The sequence below is a fragment of the Cervus canadensis genome, chromosome 20 (genome assembly GCF_019320065.1).
Source record: "Cervus canadensis isolate Bull #8, Minnesota chromosome 20, ASM1932006v1, whole genome shotgun sequence".
Classification (NCBI taxonomy): domain Eukaryota; kingdom Metazoa; phylum Chordata; class Mammalia; order Artiodactyla; family Cervidae; genus Cervus; species Cervus canadensis.
The window spans coordinates 11960518-11977800 of record NC_057405.1 but is presented as its reverse complement, the minus strand read 5'-3'; positions in this window follow the sequence as shown (position 1 = coordinate 11977800).

The window sequence follows — 17283 nt, the reverse complement described above, 5'->3', positions numbered from 1 at the left end:
TTTTCGTGTGTGTGTGTGTGTGTGTGTGTGTGTTTTCCAAAGCATTTCAGAGTAGTGTGTGTGTTTTAAAACAGTTCTTCATGTGAAACCTCAAATTATAAAGGACTGCTATCCTTCTTACTGGTTACAATCCACATGTGAGGCTCTTGGCAGGTCCAGAGGCATGCAATTCATAGTGAGTAGTATTTCAGCTCTAACTGAGAATATGGAACTCCCATGAGAATCACACAGGCGAACCTGTGTTCCAAGTAATCCTGTGCTGTGGACTCTTATTCTACCCTAGGAGTTATGGAGATAGTTGTCACCTTGGGTTTGGACTTAGACGAACTCCAGTTTTAGCTCTAATCTGTGTTTAAGGAATAACATAAGCATGCATGCATATTGTCATCACTCTCATTCCGGGAAAAAAAAGAATAATAAAGGAAAGGAAAAATAAGCAGAAAGGAGATTTGAGGTGGTTGGCTCTGATTCTGGCCCTGAATGTTTTTAAATTCCCTAGTTATTTGTTTCTTCACTTATAAAAATGCCAGTGATAATGATGTTTACCTTTTAGGACTTGAACAATGGTGGCAGGATGAGGGGAGCCAAACCTCTGCCTGCTGCACAGTAAAAAATGCAGCTATAACTTTATAGTTAGCCCTGCATATATATGTGGTTCTGCATCCATGGATTAACCAACTTCAGAGTATAGTACTGTAGTATTTATTACTGGAACAAATCCATGCATGAGTGAACCTGAGCAGTTCAAACCCTTGTTGTTCAAGGGTCAACTATGCTGAATGCATAGGGTAGTTCTTAGAGTTCAGTGGGTTAGTGCCTATAAGGTATTTGTAGCAATGCTTGGCTCGTGAGACTTTCTAGGTTGCACTAGTAGTGAAGAACCTGCTGGCCAATGCAGAAGATGTAAAAGATCTGAGGCTTACTCCCTGTGTTTGGAAGATCCCCTGGAGGAGGCATGGCAACCCACTCCACTATTCTTGCCTGGACAGAATCCCATGGACAGAGGAGCCTGGCAGGCCATGGTCCATGGAGTCGCAAAGAGTCGGACACAGCTGGAGTGACTTAGCATAGCACTTGGCTCATAGAGAAGCTTTATGAATGTTTGTTATTTTCATCATTAATGTATTTAAAGGGATTGACACATGATGGACACATCATGGACAGAGGAGCCTGGCAGGCTACAGGTCATAGCATTGCAAAGGGTTGGACATGACTGAGCACCTGAGCACGCACACGGCAGGTGCTCATAGATGACAGTTTTCCTTTTAGTTCTTAAGAAAATTAGAATAAAAAAAATTAGAATAAGTATACAGAATTTTTATTTACCTTTGCTCCAAGGATCAGTGTATATGGCTATTAGTGATGAGAGATCCACCCACGTTACTACAGACGATCGGAAGTTACATGGGGCATTTGCTTTGGGATGTTGCCAGTGGTGATGTCATGTACTGTTGATACACTGGGGAATTGCTCTTGCAAGCTATATTTGACACATGGATTGCTTTCATCTTGTTATTTTGTTTCTGTACAAATAATATTTATCCCTCAGGACAAGAAATCATCCATGTGGAATAAAGAACCCCTTCTCAAGGTAGGTGTACAATTATCTGAAATGTAAGGATTGACAAATGCTTGCTAGATTGAAAGTTCCATGGTGATTTGAGAGTTTGAAACATCTTTGAGATGGTGTTGACATTTCTCTCTCTCTCTCTTTTTTTTTTTGGTTCCCAGCATTTCCTGGTTTTAATATTTGGGCCAATTCTACAGCAGGGTGGTTTGAAGTCATGGTTACGCATAGCATCATTAAATTTTGGCTCTGTGAGGAACATTAGTTATCCTCTAATCTAGGGATCAGCAAACAATGGCCCGCAGGCCAAAACCAGCCTGCCACCTGTTTTTGTGCAGTGTGTGAGCTAAGAATAACTTTTATATTTTTTGAAGGTAAAAACAAAAACAAAGAAGAATATGTCACAAATAATATCTGACGTGCAAAGCCTAAAAACATGCTATCTGACCCTTTACAAAAAAAGTTTGCTGACATCCCTGTTCTAACCCAACTCTCTCATTAAAAAAAAAGAAAAAAAATTGAGGCCAAATGAAGCTGTGTGATTTTACTGAGGATAATTCAGCTCACTGGTGACAGATCCAGAGCTTGAGCCAACTCTCCTGACTTTCGGCCTTTAACTCCAGCAGCAGCCCTGCTGACTCGGTTAACTCTTTTTCTCCCCAGGGTCTTTTACCTAACTCATGAGAATAATTTAATTTAAAATGATAATACTAGTATATTAAACTTACGTAAGATCCCCTCACAGAACAGTTTAAAACACCTTCATCTGGACTAAACCAATTCTGCCACTGTGAGACTTTCTTATGGGTGATAAACTAGACCCCTTGGTAGCAACAGCAATTCTCTATTACATACGTAGGTTATTATATATCAGGATTAATAATGTATTCAGAAGGTGAGGAATAAACATATTTAACCTGTTTATAAGAAGCAATAAGATACTTAATAAAAGAATCATATCTTTAGGCTTTAATTGAGTTACTAACACCCCAGACTATAGGACCCTGGAGAAGAAAATGGCAACCCGTTCCAGTATTCTTGCCTGAAAAATCCCATGGACAGAGGAGCCTGGCAGGCTACATTCCATGAGGTCACAAAGAGTTGGACACGACTGAGCGACTAACACACACACATATGTGAACACACACACAGACTAACGGATTCAAAACTTCCATGTTAACTTACAGGTTTGAGCTTTGCTGGCTAAATGTGGAGATGGTGGTGGGGGTTTCAAAGGCTATTTGAGATATACTCAACATTTATGGTAAGTTTTCATGAAATTTTCATTTTTAATTCAAACAATGGATATTTGGAAATCATGTGAAGCATGACAGGGAAATTGCATATTCCTGGATGGATTTTCCAAGCTTGTCAATTAAAAAAACACAAAACACAAACAAGACTCTTTGTAAGTTAAAGATAAATTTTTGGTGCATTTTTCCATAAGTCGATTGGAATAAGACATACTTCAGAAAAGAATGCGCAGTCATTTATGGTTTGTCTCTTTATTTCAAGTTGTTCTAATTCTGTAGAGGAATATTTGATTTTGATATGTACATCAGTTACTTCCAAAATTTTACAAAAGAATTGCTAACTTATTTAGTTTACATTACCCAATGAGTTTCTTAGCCAATATTTTTAAGTCCAATTTTTGTCATAAAGTCTTCTACTAGTTTAAAAGTAAGTCAGGAACGGACTTGTGGATCCAGAGGGGGAGGGGAAGGTGGGACAATCTGAGAGAGTAGCATCACATATATACACATACTTTACAAGTGTAAAATACACAGCCCAGTGGGAAGCTGCTATGTACCCCAGGGAGCTCAGCTTGGTACTCTGTGATGACCAAGAGGGTTGGGATGGGAGGGGGAGAGGGAGGCTTAAGAGGGAGGGCATATATGTATATTTATAGCCAATTCATGTTTTTGTACAGCAAAAACTTAACACACATTGTAAAGCAATTATACCCCAATTAAAAACAAATTTTAAAAAAGTAAGTCAGGAACTTTTCTTAAAATCAAAACTCCAAACAGGATGCATTATCATTACAGCTGCTTTGATCAGCCACTCACTCTTTGCAAACGATGTAAATGGAACGGGGGTGTAACTGGGTGACAGGCGTCAGACTGAATGGAGAGGCCCCTATTCGACTAGCAGACAGGTGCATTTCCTGAAGTGTCTTTTTCAGGTGCTTCTAGTATCAACATTTCTCAGATCAGCTAGTAGTTCCTAAGGAGCACTTTGACTACATGGATTTAAAAAGATTGCTCAAAAAACCGAGAAACATGCAAATTTGAGCACGTAAGAAAAAACATGCTTTAGGTTTGATACATTTCTCAAAAGAGTGACTTGAACTGACAGTTACTTACATATTCCATATATACTTATATATATGCTTATCCTTAAATACTATTAAATATAGCACAAAAATATGGTTTTTCTTAGGATTTCAGAATATCTTCAGCTGAATACATTAAAGCTATATGTTATACATATCTAATATGCTTTTTTTCTTGATTTCCAAAATTTAATGGGGGGAAAAAGCAATAGGCATGACTCTCCAACTTATTATAAAAATTCAGTGAGATGCACTGAACCAGACACAATATGCTCCAACCTATACTGCACAAAAATTACAGTCAATATTATTTAGACATATGTGTTCAGAAACTGCAAAGGACATGATGAGTATGAGAGAAAATGACTACATATGTAATTGAGGAAATTTCTGGATATATTGCATGTCTTGGTCAAACCTAGGTTAGAAAGCTATTTAGAGCCTGCCGCTTCAGCCACAGACTGTTTATTCCTCACATGATGCTAATCACAGTGATTGTGCCTGTCTCTGTTATGTCTGGCAAAGCAAATTGTAAGAAGTCAGCTCTGGCCAGGACAGCCAGTGGAACACACATGGTAGGGAAAAAAATCCATTTTGCTAGGATGCCTTTTCCAGTCTCTTTATTAAGGCTCTCAAATTGCTGGAGATAAAATTAAAATCACAATGCCTGAGTATCTTTTCATATTTGCCAATTTTAATTTGGTGTTTGGAAAAATTAAAGCAAATGATTATTTTTCTATTGTTGAAACACATTTTTCTTTTTTATTGTTTCTTCCCCCTTGGCATCGCATTTTTGGCTAATTATACTCCCCAGAGAGATGGAATACATCTCAAGGAGCTACTGGGTTGATGCTTCTAAAATTACACTTGGCATGACAAGCATGATTCCCTACGAGACCTGCCACGCAGGCTTTGCCCAGAGGAGAAAGTGTGGATCTTCAGGGCATACTGGTGTCTGTACAGTTGGAATCAAATGCCTAACTAGTGTTCGAGTCTCGCGTCCTTGTTTCAGAATAATCTTTCATCCCCACTTTTCTCCTGTCAATAGTCTCATTTAAGGAATGATCTCTTCTCAGTTCTGGACAAGTTCTTACTGAGTTGGAAGTTTCCTTACCTTGAAGCCCACTTTACAGCTATAAAAGCCAAGGCAAAACGTCTCATTTCTCTGAAGCTGATCTGCAGGGAAAACTGCAATTCAGCATCAGCCACCAAGGCCTAAAATATGCCTTCAGAGTGTCATTCTTCCTGAAGTTGTTGCAACCTAAGGATGCTTCAGAGAGACAAGCGTATTCATTCAGAACTGAATGCTTAATTTTATTTATTTAAGAATACAATTTTTTAATCAAATGAACATTTTAGAAATGAATAACAACTCAACCAAGTCCAAATAAGTCTTAATCCTTTAAGAGTGAGTCTCTTCTGATTGACAGCACTCATGAGTTATTGCCTTAACATTAGAGATCAATACAGCTGTACTGTCATTTAGAGCCCTTATAACAGATAACATGTCTTATTTCCCAAATAGTTTCATGAAGATTTCTTTAACTTCAGTTATGTGATTTTTTGATACTGAGAGACTAAGCATTTAAATCTTAAGGTCTCTATACATCTTACAGTTACATGCAATGTTGCCACAATGAAAACAGTCTTCTGTGGAAGGCTTCCCTAGTTTTCTCATTGATTTTCTATCCAGTATGATACTGCGATTATATATTACTTGGTGTTTCTCTTTATTTTTCCCCTGGATATTAATTGTGCTATTTTAAAGCCTTTAATTCTATGGCGTGAACCTTAATCCCATGGCAGAGCGCTTAATCCCATGGCAGAGCATGTGTCACATTGTCACAGTATACTCCTAGTGTAAGTCTAGGGGGGTAGGGGCTTTTATTTAGGAAAATAACTGCATGCTGAATTCATCATAAGTTGGAAAAACAGATCCTCTTTCATTCATTGAACAGACCACACATGTTTCCATAAGATGTAGTGCCATGTGGCCAAGGCTCTGTGTGAACGACTCTCTATTGTAAATCGGTAGGAGAATAACTGTGAACTTCTTTTCTAACCAAGAAAATTCAGAAGTGGCACATTGTAACTCAATTTGCAATATTTTCCCCAATATTTTCTTAAAGCTTCATGTATGGAAAGTGTCTTTGTTTTCACTCCGTTTTGCATTTTGCCAAGAAAAAGTGACAAAACAGTACTTATCATCTTCCTTCAAAACATATGGCATGTGCCCACGGAATATTAAATGATCTTTTACAATGACAACAAATGTTGTGATATTTCATCTGAAACTCCCAGAATGTAAGGTTTCTTGAAGCAGGCAGGAAAAGCAAAAAGATGGTTCAGGGGGATTGGTTCGCTGGTAGAGATGGTGAGGAAAACATATGCTACTTGAAGTCTGAAGGAGTGCTGTGTATAGATGCATGTATAAGCCAGGGTGGGAGAAAATGCAAGTTGAAACAGCAGATCTTAAGTAAGCTTCTGTAGCCAGTCCAGTGTCCTCTGCTTTAAAAGAGATAAGAAATTAGAATCTACATAATGAGATTGTCTTTTTTTCCTATTACCTCTCACTGGAGGCAGAACAATTTTCCAGCGATCCCAGGTTACTGAGAAGAGGGCTTCCCACCCTTCCTCTTCCTCTCATAGACTTTCAGCGAACCATGGAGGAGCCCTTTATTTGATCCAGGACGTGGGCAAGCTTGGCCTTTTTCCCGCCTCTCTGCTTTGACTCCTCCTGCCACTGTTGGAGTGTTTCTGCTCGGTCCCACCCCCAGGGGATAAGCACACCTCCTTCCTGCCCTGGCTTGCTCTCTAGGGGCAGCTCTGCAGTTCCAGGCCTCCCTTCCCCTCCTCTCAGGGCTCAGCAGTGTTTTCCATCTTGGTGTTCTGATCTACTCAGCAGACCCAAACTCTTTCTTCACTGGCTAGTCCCAACGTCTGGATTATGGGGATGAGGTAATGCCAGTGGAAGCACATCTGATTTTAGCCGCAAGTTAAGCTGGAGTCTCTCGCTACATCTTTTACCACAGTAAAGCTGCAGTGTTCCATTTGCAGTAACATGGATGTGCCCAGAGATGATCTATTATGGACCTAGACAGTGAAGTAAGTCAGAGACAAATGCCACATGCTATCGCTTCTATGTAGAATCTAAAAAAATGATAAAAATGAACTTATTTTTAAAACAGAAACAAACTCACAGACATAAAACAAACTTTTTTGTTACCAAACGGAAAATGGTAAGATGAATAAATTAGGAGTTTGGGATTAACAGAGTCACACCTCTCAACTGTATCTAAAATAGATGAACAACAAGGGCCTAGTGTATAGCACAGGAAAATATATTCAGTATCTTATAATAACCAATAATGGAAAAGAATCTGAAAAATATATATATATATCTGAATCAGTTTGCTGTATACCAGAAACTAACAACACTGTAAAAAAAAATACTTCAATAATAATAATAATAAAAAGATTAAAAAGCCCCATACACTCTATACTGTAGCAGGAGTGACTTCTTACACACCCAAATCTAATAATGTCACTTTATTTTCTTCAGTGTTTAACGTTGCATATTAAATAATGTCTAAATGCCTCAGGTTAGAGAAGCAAACCTTTAGTGATCTCTACCTACCTGCCCAGTCTCATTGGCTTGCCTCTTCTAAATAAATTCTGCACTTAAGAAAACAAACAAAAAAGCCTCAACTGCAATGTTAATTCCTACCTGTTCATATTCAGGGTCCATCTTTTAGGTGGCTTAGAACTCTGAAGGAAATGCACATTACTATTTACTACTCTTTAATAGCCCAACCTTCACCATTACGATGAAATGTTATTTGGTATTATATTCATACTGAGCTCCTCAAGAATAGCTGCTGTAAATAACTGATCCCTGAGAACTAGTTTTGTTTTTTTTTAAACAGGACACTTCTTCCATATTAATGTTTATATAAATACCAAAGGCCAAATATAATTTTATATTTTAAAAAACTCCAATTTTAAGTATAGTTTAACATTATACTCTTAATTCAGCTAACTCTAACCTCCTGCTCCTCCATTAAAACATATCTTGGGAGGTTTACAATGTTAAAGGAGAGATAGGAGGAAAATAGTGTAGTGTTATATTAATATAACATTATCAGTTAATAGGTTTGTACTAATTTCATTCATTTCTGTGGCAATTGGTATTTCACAGAGAAATCAGGCATCAATATTTTCATTGCTAAGCAAATTACTTCAAAAGAAAAAGGCATTTCTTTATTCATCAAATATATATGGAGAAACTACCATGTTCTAGGTATTGTTCTGGGTTTTGTGGTTATGTCAGTGAAAGTATAGACACAATCTGGGGACTTTTGTCCCTAAGGAAACTTACTTTCTAGTGGTAGGAAAAAAGTAAGAGATAATTAACATAATAAAGAAGCATTTATAATATTGTGGGAGGTGAAAAGTATTTACCTTATTGGGGGAGGGAAAATGCAACAGAGTAAGGATGATGGGAGCAGTGTGGAGGTGGGATCTTCAGTTTAGGAAGGTGGGTAGTAGGTTTCACTGAGATGATGCTATTTGAGCAAAGACTTTGAAGAGATGAGGAAGCCATGTGGATATTATGAGGAAGAACATTCCAAGTAGAGAGTACAGTCCTTGAGCAAAGGCTCTGAGGGACCACGTTTATAGAAAGAAAGGAAAAGTGAAGACAAGGAGGAAGGATGGTGAGGAAGATATGTGACCAATAGAGAGCTCGGGTAGCGGGTTTTCATGCCTTGTAGTGTGAGGCAAGCAGAAGTAACGCCATGGCAGGCAGCTTAGATTAGGAGTAGGCCTTCCTACTTCTGGGTGGTAAGATTATCAGGCCACCTGGATACAATCAATTAGCTTTCGCTTAACACTGACCTCTGTTTGCCAATTAGGAAATTAGGAACGGGGCGGAAACCCCAGGGAAAGTCCCGCGCGCATGAAAGTTTTGACCAATGAAATTGCTTTGCAAACGTGTAACCAGTCCGCTTAAACCAACTACCAACGGCGTGTGCTCACCCTATAAATTTGTGTAACAGCTTGGGCTCGGGGCTCTCTGACCCGCACCACTGCGTTGGTTGCCGCAGAAGCCCTGGCTCGAGTCAGTAATAAACTTCCCTTTTTGCGAATTGCATTGTCCTGGAAGCCTTCTCTCTTCCTGCTCGGGGATTCGGACATCGGGCATAACAGTAGGCATTGTGAGGATTTTGACCTTTTCTCTGAGAGACTAGAAAGCCATTGGAAGATTTACTGGAGGAGGAATACATGACTTAAGGTTTAATAGGATCTTTCTGGCTGCTGTCTTGAGAAACTAGACTTTTGGGAGACGAGGGCAAGGAGGCAGATTTATTAGAAGGTCCTTGTGATGATGAGGTGAGAAATAATGGTGTAATCACCTCCATCAGGTGAAACTGGTGGAGGAAGAGAAGTGGTTGGATTCCTGATATAAATTGAAGTGTTGAGCCAAAGCGGTCTACTGCTGATTGGCTATACAGTGTGAGAGAGACAAGTCAAGGGCGGCTCCAGGGTTTTGAACTCATTAGATGGTTAGATTTTCTACTTACTGAGATGGGAGAAGTGGTAGGCAAAACAGATTGGGAAGGGATAAGATCAGAAATTTAGTTTAATTAGATCTTAAATGTGGAATATTCATAGAAATCTAACAGAAGTTGTTGAATACACTTTTGCACACATGAGTCTGAAGTTCAGGGAAGTCTCTACTGTAGATACACATTTGGAAGTTGTCAACATAGAGATGATATTTAAAGACTGACTGTATTCTCTGATAGAACACTCTCAGTGCCTGTGAAAAGGAGACTTTCCAAAGTCCTGGGAATGCTGAGCTTTTCTTCTCAGCCAAGTTTGAGATTCCATAAAGGCTGGCACTTTAAAAAGGAAGCATTGAATGATGAACAATTTTCCTGCTGAAAAGTGACATCAAAAGGAAAAAAAAAAAATTCCCTTCAATATCATGTACCTCACCTCTGCAATTAAAGTGGAAAGGATTCAGAGAATCCAAAATTAATATTGAGAATTCAGAGTCAGGCAGGTACTAGCTTCCATGTACTGAAGCTCCCTTATTTCTTTGCAGCTCTCTCCTACTTTTGTGACCATGCCCTAGACTGACTTGCAGCTAAGATCAGGGGTCCTGCAGGTTCAGTGGTTTATTTTTTTTTTTTTTCAGAGGAAAAAAGAATTCTTCTACCTATTAGTCAAAACTAATCAACTTTTATAAGGCATTTATTTACTGTACAAAGGAGTTATTTGATGCTATACTATAGGTCTGAAAGAGTTAGTTCATTCCTCCAAAGAGCCTAATGCAATCCTAAGGAATTTCCACATTGGGAGAGTCTGGCTCAAAATAACCATCTACACAAGACGTTCTGAGTCAGACAACTATTTAAAGAAGAGTGTGCTAAACAGTAATTCCAATAAATACTGGAAAATCTTTTGCTGTTGAACATACAACAATAGAAAGGGTGAATTAACTATCTTTAAACCACACAGTGGGATGAGTGCAGGGAAGGACGAAGCCACAGTTTCTGCCTTTCAGCTCTGGGCCCAGGCCCTTGGTGACATGCCTCAATGTCCAGAGCTGAATGACACTGTCTGACATTGTCAAGCTGACTTCCCTGTGAGTTACCTCCTTGGCACAGAATCATGTAAAATTATACTTCTGGCAGAGTAGCCACCATCAGGAAGAAATACTCTTTGAATGTTCAGTGCCCATCAAAAGAGAATGCCAATTTTAGAAGATGCAATTAAAAAAAAAAACAGAACAAGATTTTGCTAAGCTTAATCTTAACATGGGCTTCCCTGATGGCTCAGAAGGTAAGGAATCTGCCTGCAATGCAGGAGACACAGGAGATGAGGGTTTGATCCCTGGGTCAGGAAGATTCCCTGGAGGAGGAAATAGTCACCCACTCCAGTATTCTTGCCTGAAAAATCCCATGGACAGAGGGGCCTGGCAGGCTAAAGTCTGTGGATCACAAAGAGTCAGACAGGACTGAGCAACTAAGCACAATCTTAAGTTTTCTCGGAGAAACTGTCCTGAAAACAGTCATGAAAATATGAAAATATTACAGTGATTGCCTTCTTCCACATGATTTGAAACTGCCAGAGAGATGAATATTAAACTTGTACTTGGTAGCTGGTCTGAGTCAAAGGTCAAAGATCAACAGCTTAAAAGAGGATGAATAGCTTGATTCACTGTGTAAGGTGGAGAAAGCAAGTCTATGCTTTCGACACTCCGGTAATCAAGCAGGACCCTGGACAGGCCTTCCCCCATATCCTCTGCTTTAGCTCTTCTCTGAAGTACCTAGATATTAGCATATGATGCACATTTCTGCATTGCTTTGCAAACGGAAACAACAACAACAAAAAACCAAACCTCCCCCTCTTCAACAAAAGGAAGATGTTGACTACTTGAGGACCGTGGGCACACAGCCCCAGGCCTCCTGGAGCCTAGGGACTGGTAATGTAACCTCTGTGACACCATCCTACTACCTACCATCAGCCAATCTGAGAGTTGTGCTCAGCTGTATCACAGACGCTGTGGCCACCCCGCCCCGCCCCCCACCCCCATCCTGCCGCGCCGCCCCAACCTGGCTTTTCAAAGTATTTTCCCAAAACGCTTCGGGGAACTCAGGCTTTTCCAGGTCTCCTCTCATGGCCTTACAATAAACCTTTCTCTGCTCCAGACTCCGAGGTTTCAGTTGTCTGGCCTCACTGTGCCTGGGGCACAGGAACGTGTCTTAACACTCTGGATTTCCTCCTCTTTCTGCCCAGACTATAACCTGTTTCTCTTCCCTGCCTCTGTTGAGCACCAGCTCGCCATGCAGGTTTGATCTGAGCTGGGATGGAGAATGGAGGTCTTGGGAGGTGAGAACCAAGAGAGCACTGGGCGTGAATTCTGGCAACAGATTGCCCCTTCCTACTCAGCGTTGAGCCACGCACGTGTGCACTCTTTAGTGAGCATCACTGGTGAGCTGGGGATCTGTTCCTTCAGAGAGCACAGTCTGGGAACAACTTTCCTCATTTACATAGAGGAGAGGAGAGGGAATACTAATGATGTCTGTCTGTGGGCTCCATTTCCATCTATCTTAATTGTTCACGCTTTCATCAGGTAGGAAGACGGAGGGAAGAGGGGAAAGTGCCAGGTCAGGGAACTTTCTGAGGTTCCTCCTTCCAGCTCAAAGGACTCTGATTTAAGAGGATTGCAACTGATTTTAGTTAGACTCACTTTATCATTAGTTAAAATGGCTTGATGGTCTGGAGGTGGGCACCCTTGTGTTTTTGATCCCACATTAAAACTTAAGGAAACTGTTATTAATGTTCGTGAAACTGTGTTTTCCAAACCAACAGCCCATGAGGCATTGTACAGGAGCAGAAGACACCGATTTCATAGTCCCGTTTCTCACAAACTGTACCAGTGCCTGGATGGATTTGATTACCTTTGCCCTAATGGGCCATGCAGGTGCCCCTCAGGTTCTTTGGGGGTAATATTAGGACTAGAACAGCTTTTGGAAACTGCTGCCAAGTGATAAAGGCCTGATATGATACCCAAAAAGCACTCATTTGCTCTTTCCAGACCTCAAATAAGTTTGTTAAATTGGGAAAGCTCAGCAGGTGGTGTGTCTGAAATCTTTTTTTTTTTTTTCCTTTTGCACTTGATTCTGGCTGCTCTTGCCAAGGCGTGATGCTTTGAAACTGACACAAAGCCACACTGAAGCTGCTTGGTCAGATCTCCCGTCTCAAAACAGAGGGCTGCCTCTCTTCAAGAGGAAATCAGCAGCCCTCGGGATTCAGTAATTGCTTTCTCAGCAGTCTTGCCCCTGCTCCCTGGAGTAGATTTTAGTTAAATGGCCCTGAGGTTCGTGCCTCCAGCTACTGAAGAACCCTTACCTACTTGTCATACAAATGGGACCCTCCCTGAAGAAAAACAGGAACTATTCTAATTAAGGATTGAATGCTATTTGCACTTGCCTCTCTGTAGAAAGAGAACACACACCAGTCTTCCCACAGTGAGTATTTACTCACATTCCTGTCTGTATCCCCTTCCCTCTCTGTGAGCCCAGGCCAAGGTCACCTTCCTTGCCTTTCACCTGGATCAACTGACAGCTCAATCTCACCACTAGCTAATGGGCTGGCTGGAGGGGACTCCTGCAAACAAACCTCACTTGGGCTATGAATGCTTCTGGCTGTTCATCCTCTCCCATCAGGGTCTTGCCTTCTGCTCACTCCTTTCAACCTGCATTTATCTGCTTCCCCTTCCCCAGGCTGCCCCGGTGTAAGGCATCTATGCGTCTCCGTGCTCGTAGTTCATGACCTGCCTCCACACTATGGTGCGTGTTAGTCCAACATTCAAATGAAAATTATCCTTTTTAAAGAATCTTTTATTAATATAGAGAAGGCTTTTCCAACTTATTTAATTCTGTCTTGTCAGTGTACTCGTCATATCTGATGTCCTTTGCAGCCAAGAACTTTGTCTGCCTCGTGTTCTTCTGAATCCTGGAGGTCCCTTATCCATGAACCTTTCACCCTGCCGCTGTGGGAGGCTGGGAGGGACTTGGGGCTGCTGACTGTACCTTCCACCTCTCTCTCCAGGTCCCTCTGCAAGTACAAACTGTCACTTGCTGTGAGCACTTGCCATCTACCTCTACAAGGATTAAATCATGGGCTGCTGCAGCTGCTGACCTTCAACAATCCCTGAAAGGAGTTCAGGGTGGAGATCAGGAGTGGGGCACTCTATGCTCTGGAAAACTGGCAGAGCAGGTGTTCTTCAGATAGTTAGACATTTTTAGGAGCTGATATTATGAGCCCAATTCTTGCACCTCCTCATCATCTAGAAAAGCACTTAATCCCTTTGTGGTAACAACAGCGCCTGGTGACTAGCAGAATCCTTGCAAAGGTAAGTGCTTACGTACACCTATGGCTGGGGCTTCCCAGGTGGTGCTAGCTATAAACTCCACCTGCCCATGTAGGAGACAAGAGATGCAATTCAGTCCCTGGGTCAGGAAGATCCCCTGGAGGAGGGCACGGCAACCCACTCCAGTATTCTTGTCTGGAGAATCCCATGGACAGAGGAGCCTGGTGGGCTATGGTCCACAGGGCCACGAAGAGTTGGACACGACGGAAGTGACTTCACATGCACACGCACACATGCCTATGGCTGATTCAAGTTGATATAAGGCAGAAACCAACACAATATTGTAACACAATTATCCTCCAATTAAAAATAAATAAATGTTAAAAAAGATAAGCACTTGATTGCATGAACTCCCCTTTCACCAAAATCACATATATATTAAACTTCCCCACCACCCCCAACATATTTGGAGCAGTTTCCCAGAACTATCTGAGGTACTGTCTCCCGGGCTGCAGTCCTCATTTTGCCCCCAGTAAAACTTAACTTGCACCTCTCACGTTGTGCATTATTTTTAAGTCAACAACTCATGGTGCATCTTTCCTTGTGCCTTAGGTATTTAATCAGAGCATCTAGGAGAGGCTTCGGGGGAGAAGATGGGGCTCAGACAAGGGCTTCTTCAACTAACTGAGCTCTAGGTGAGAGAAGCCTCGATGTATTAATTCCCTAACCCGCTCTCGTCCAGTTCCGCTTAGCCACTAAACAGGCCACGGGGGACTGTCATTGGTGCTGGAGTCAGGGGTTGGAATGGAGCGGGGAGAGAGGCTGGGAAATCCGGAGAGGTTGGAGGAGAGAGGGATTTGCGGAGGCAGCCACTCGGTGTGTGGAAGGCGAGTTTGTGCTCTCAGGAGCTGCTTGCTGGTGAGCGCGCACAGATATGAGGCCTGCATTCCACCAGCTAAGCCACAGTCCACCCCTGGGGACCTCCCCTCACTCCTTTTGACAAAGTTCTGTGAGATTATCCCCAACTTTCTGGTTTTGTGTTCCCTGCAAACAAAGACCCATAATTTCTCTAAACTAGGACAGATCTGGGATATACACGACTACTGGAAACTGTCTCCTTTGGGGAGATTTGGGCATTCTCCAAGTATTAATAGTCTGAGGTTTTCTGAGCCAGAGAACTTTCCTGATTCAATACCTGCCAATGGGTGGTCCCTCAGAGCTCTTGCCACCTGGACCCACTGGGTTTCAGCAGATGCTAAGGATGGGGCTGAAAGAAAGGGCAATGCATTTTGACTATTATCTTTAGTTTGAACTTTTCGTAGGAAAGGGAAATAACTCATTGATTAGTAAACCTTGAAGTTACATATACTCTTGGTTTTGCACTCATTTAGTAGAAGTATTTACTTAAAAAAGCAACCCCCACCCAGGTTACTACATTATTCAGGATCGCAAGAACTCATTTCATGTTTATAATTGTTACATTAAAAAAAATTGAATGAACCTTTCAAAATGAGTAATTTTTTATTTGAATTCTACGTCTTTATGTATTATGTAACAATTAGTAATGATGTGATGGATAATTTTCTTTGGAACAGTTCCTGATTCCATTACTCAACTACTCGATCGACCAGTAATTATGAATCATATCTTTAATTAGCTGCTGCTCTTCAGAAACATATGAAAGCCAAGGGCATAAAGTAATTGGCATAAAAGTTTTCCTAATTAATTTATCTGTCCGTGTAAGTAACCGGGGCTGGAGTCTGGGGATCATTTATAACTCCAGGAAGGCCAGCCCTAAAACTCACTGTCGAAGGAGATTTATATTTGTGAATTATAAAAAGACAACAAGCCACAAAATTGCATTAGCCCCCAACTCTAACAATACAGCCCCTAACGTGCCGTTCAGAGATGAGCAAAAAGTTCGTATTGATCCAATTCATTTTCATCATATCCTCCAGTGAATCTTTCAAATCTCTCTTGCCTTTTCCTCATTCAACATTGTAACAGTAATCAAGCACATTAAGCAATTCATTAAACAAGAGCCCCGCTGACCACAGGGAGTGCTGCAGCTAACATTCATTAGGCAGCCAATAACTTTATTTAAGTAGCAAAGGGCTTGGGAGTAAAAACCAGCTCCTTTGTCTCTCTGTAAGGAAATGCACATTTCAGCAAGGGCCAAGGCACACACCCTCTGGCTCACGAGGTGCTTTCAAATGAGGATCCGTCTCCGCATAAAGCAAAATTCGGGTAGGGTTGAGGCGTCCCGGAGATGCTCTCTCCTTGCCAGAAAGGCAGTCCAAGACTTAGCTCACTGCTGAGCATGGCTGTGGAAGATTTATGTCAAGTCTGGAAACACAATGTTCAAATGTTGATATGGGGGTGCCCGATTTTCGGATCTGACTTTAAAAATGCTAAATGACGGTGGTATGGCTTCAGAGAACCCTGGCTGGCTTTGTGTGGTAATAAAAGTGATGGATGCCTTTTCTCCCTTGACAACAGAAACAGAACTGAAATAACAAAAGCCAGGAGCACAAACTGTTTCCTCAGACCGTAATTAGAGGCATCCTAGGAAAGTCCCACGTGTCCTTCTGGGGTTGGACATGGGAAAGGTGGAGGTGACAAAAAGTGGCACCAGGACTCTACTTTTCAGAGAAATCACCTTGCTAATATCCCTTGCGGTTTGGGCTTCTTGCACTGCTGTTCTTGAGCTTTTTTTGTTTATCCAGCAAACTTTTTCTTTATAGAGAATGTTGTTATGTAGGTTAAGTCTTCATAAATAACACTATCCGTGGTTAGAAGAAACTATTTTCAGAAAGGATTTTTTTTTTTTCCTTGAGGGGACCAAAGGAAATCCCTTTTCACGCGGTATTATTTTACTGCCTGAAGAGTCTCTAGGGGAAACACATAAGAGAGTTGCATTTTAAGACTTTCTCTCCTCCTACATCTGAATAGTGGGCTACGTGTCAGGATTAACCTTCATTTGATGAGTTTTCCTCTTAATTCACAAAGTGTGATTTTCTTTTAAACCTTGAGTCTCCTGGGTAAGGTTTTGGCATCCTTCTTTCTAGCCTATATCTATTGATTAAGCAACTGACAGTGCGCCATCAGTAAATAAGAGAGAACTGTGCTGGTTTTAGACTCTCCTCTTCAGGACAGCTAATAAAAGCAGGTGGCATAGCAGGGTTGATGGATGATATTTCCCTCCTGTCTCCCAGGCTGGAGATCTGGGTTCAGAATGGGGTTCAAGCCATGTTTGGGTCATTTCTAAGATCATTCTCTGAGTTTTGAGAAGAATTATATGTGAGGCATGAAGCAGAGTGAAGACAAGATAGGTCTTGAAGACCGAGACTCAGAGCTCAGTGAGAATAATCCACGTGAGTGATGCTTCCGATGAATGGTAAGGACTTAAAATCGTCACCTTCAGAGAAAGTGTTTTAAAACATGATTAACAAATGCAAGTTTTACACCCTCAAGGGTTTACAACAAAGTCAATTT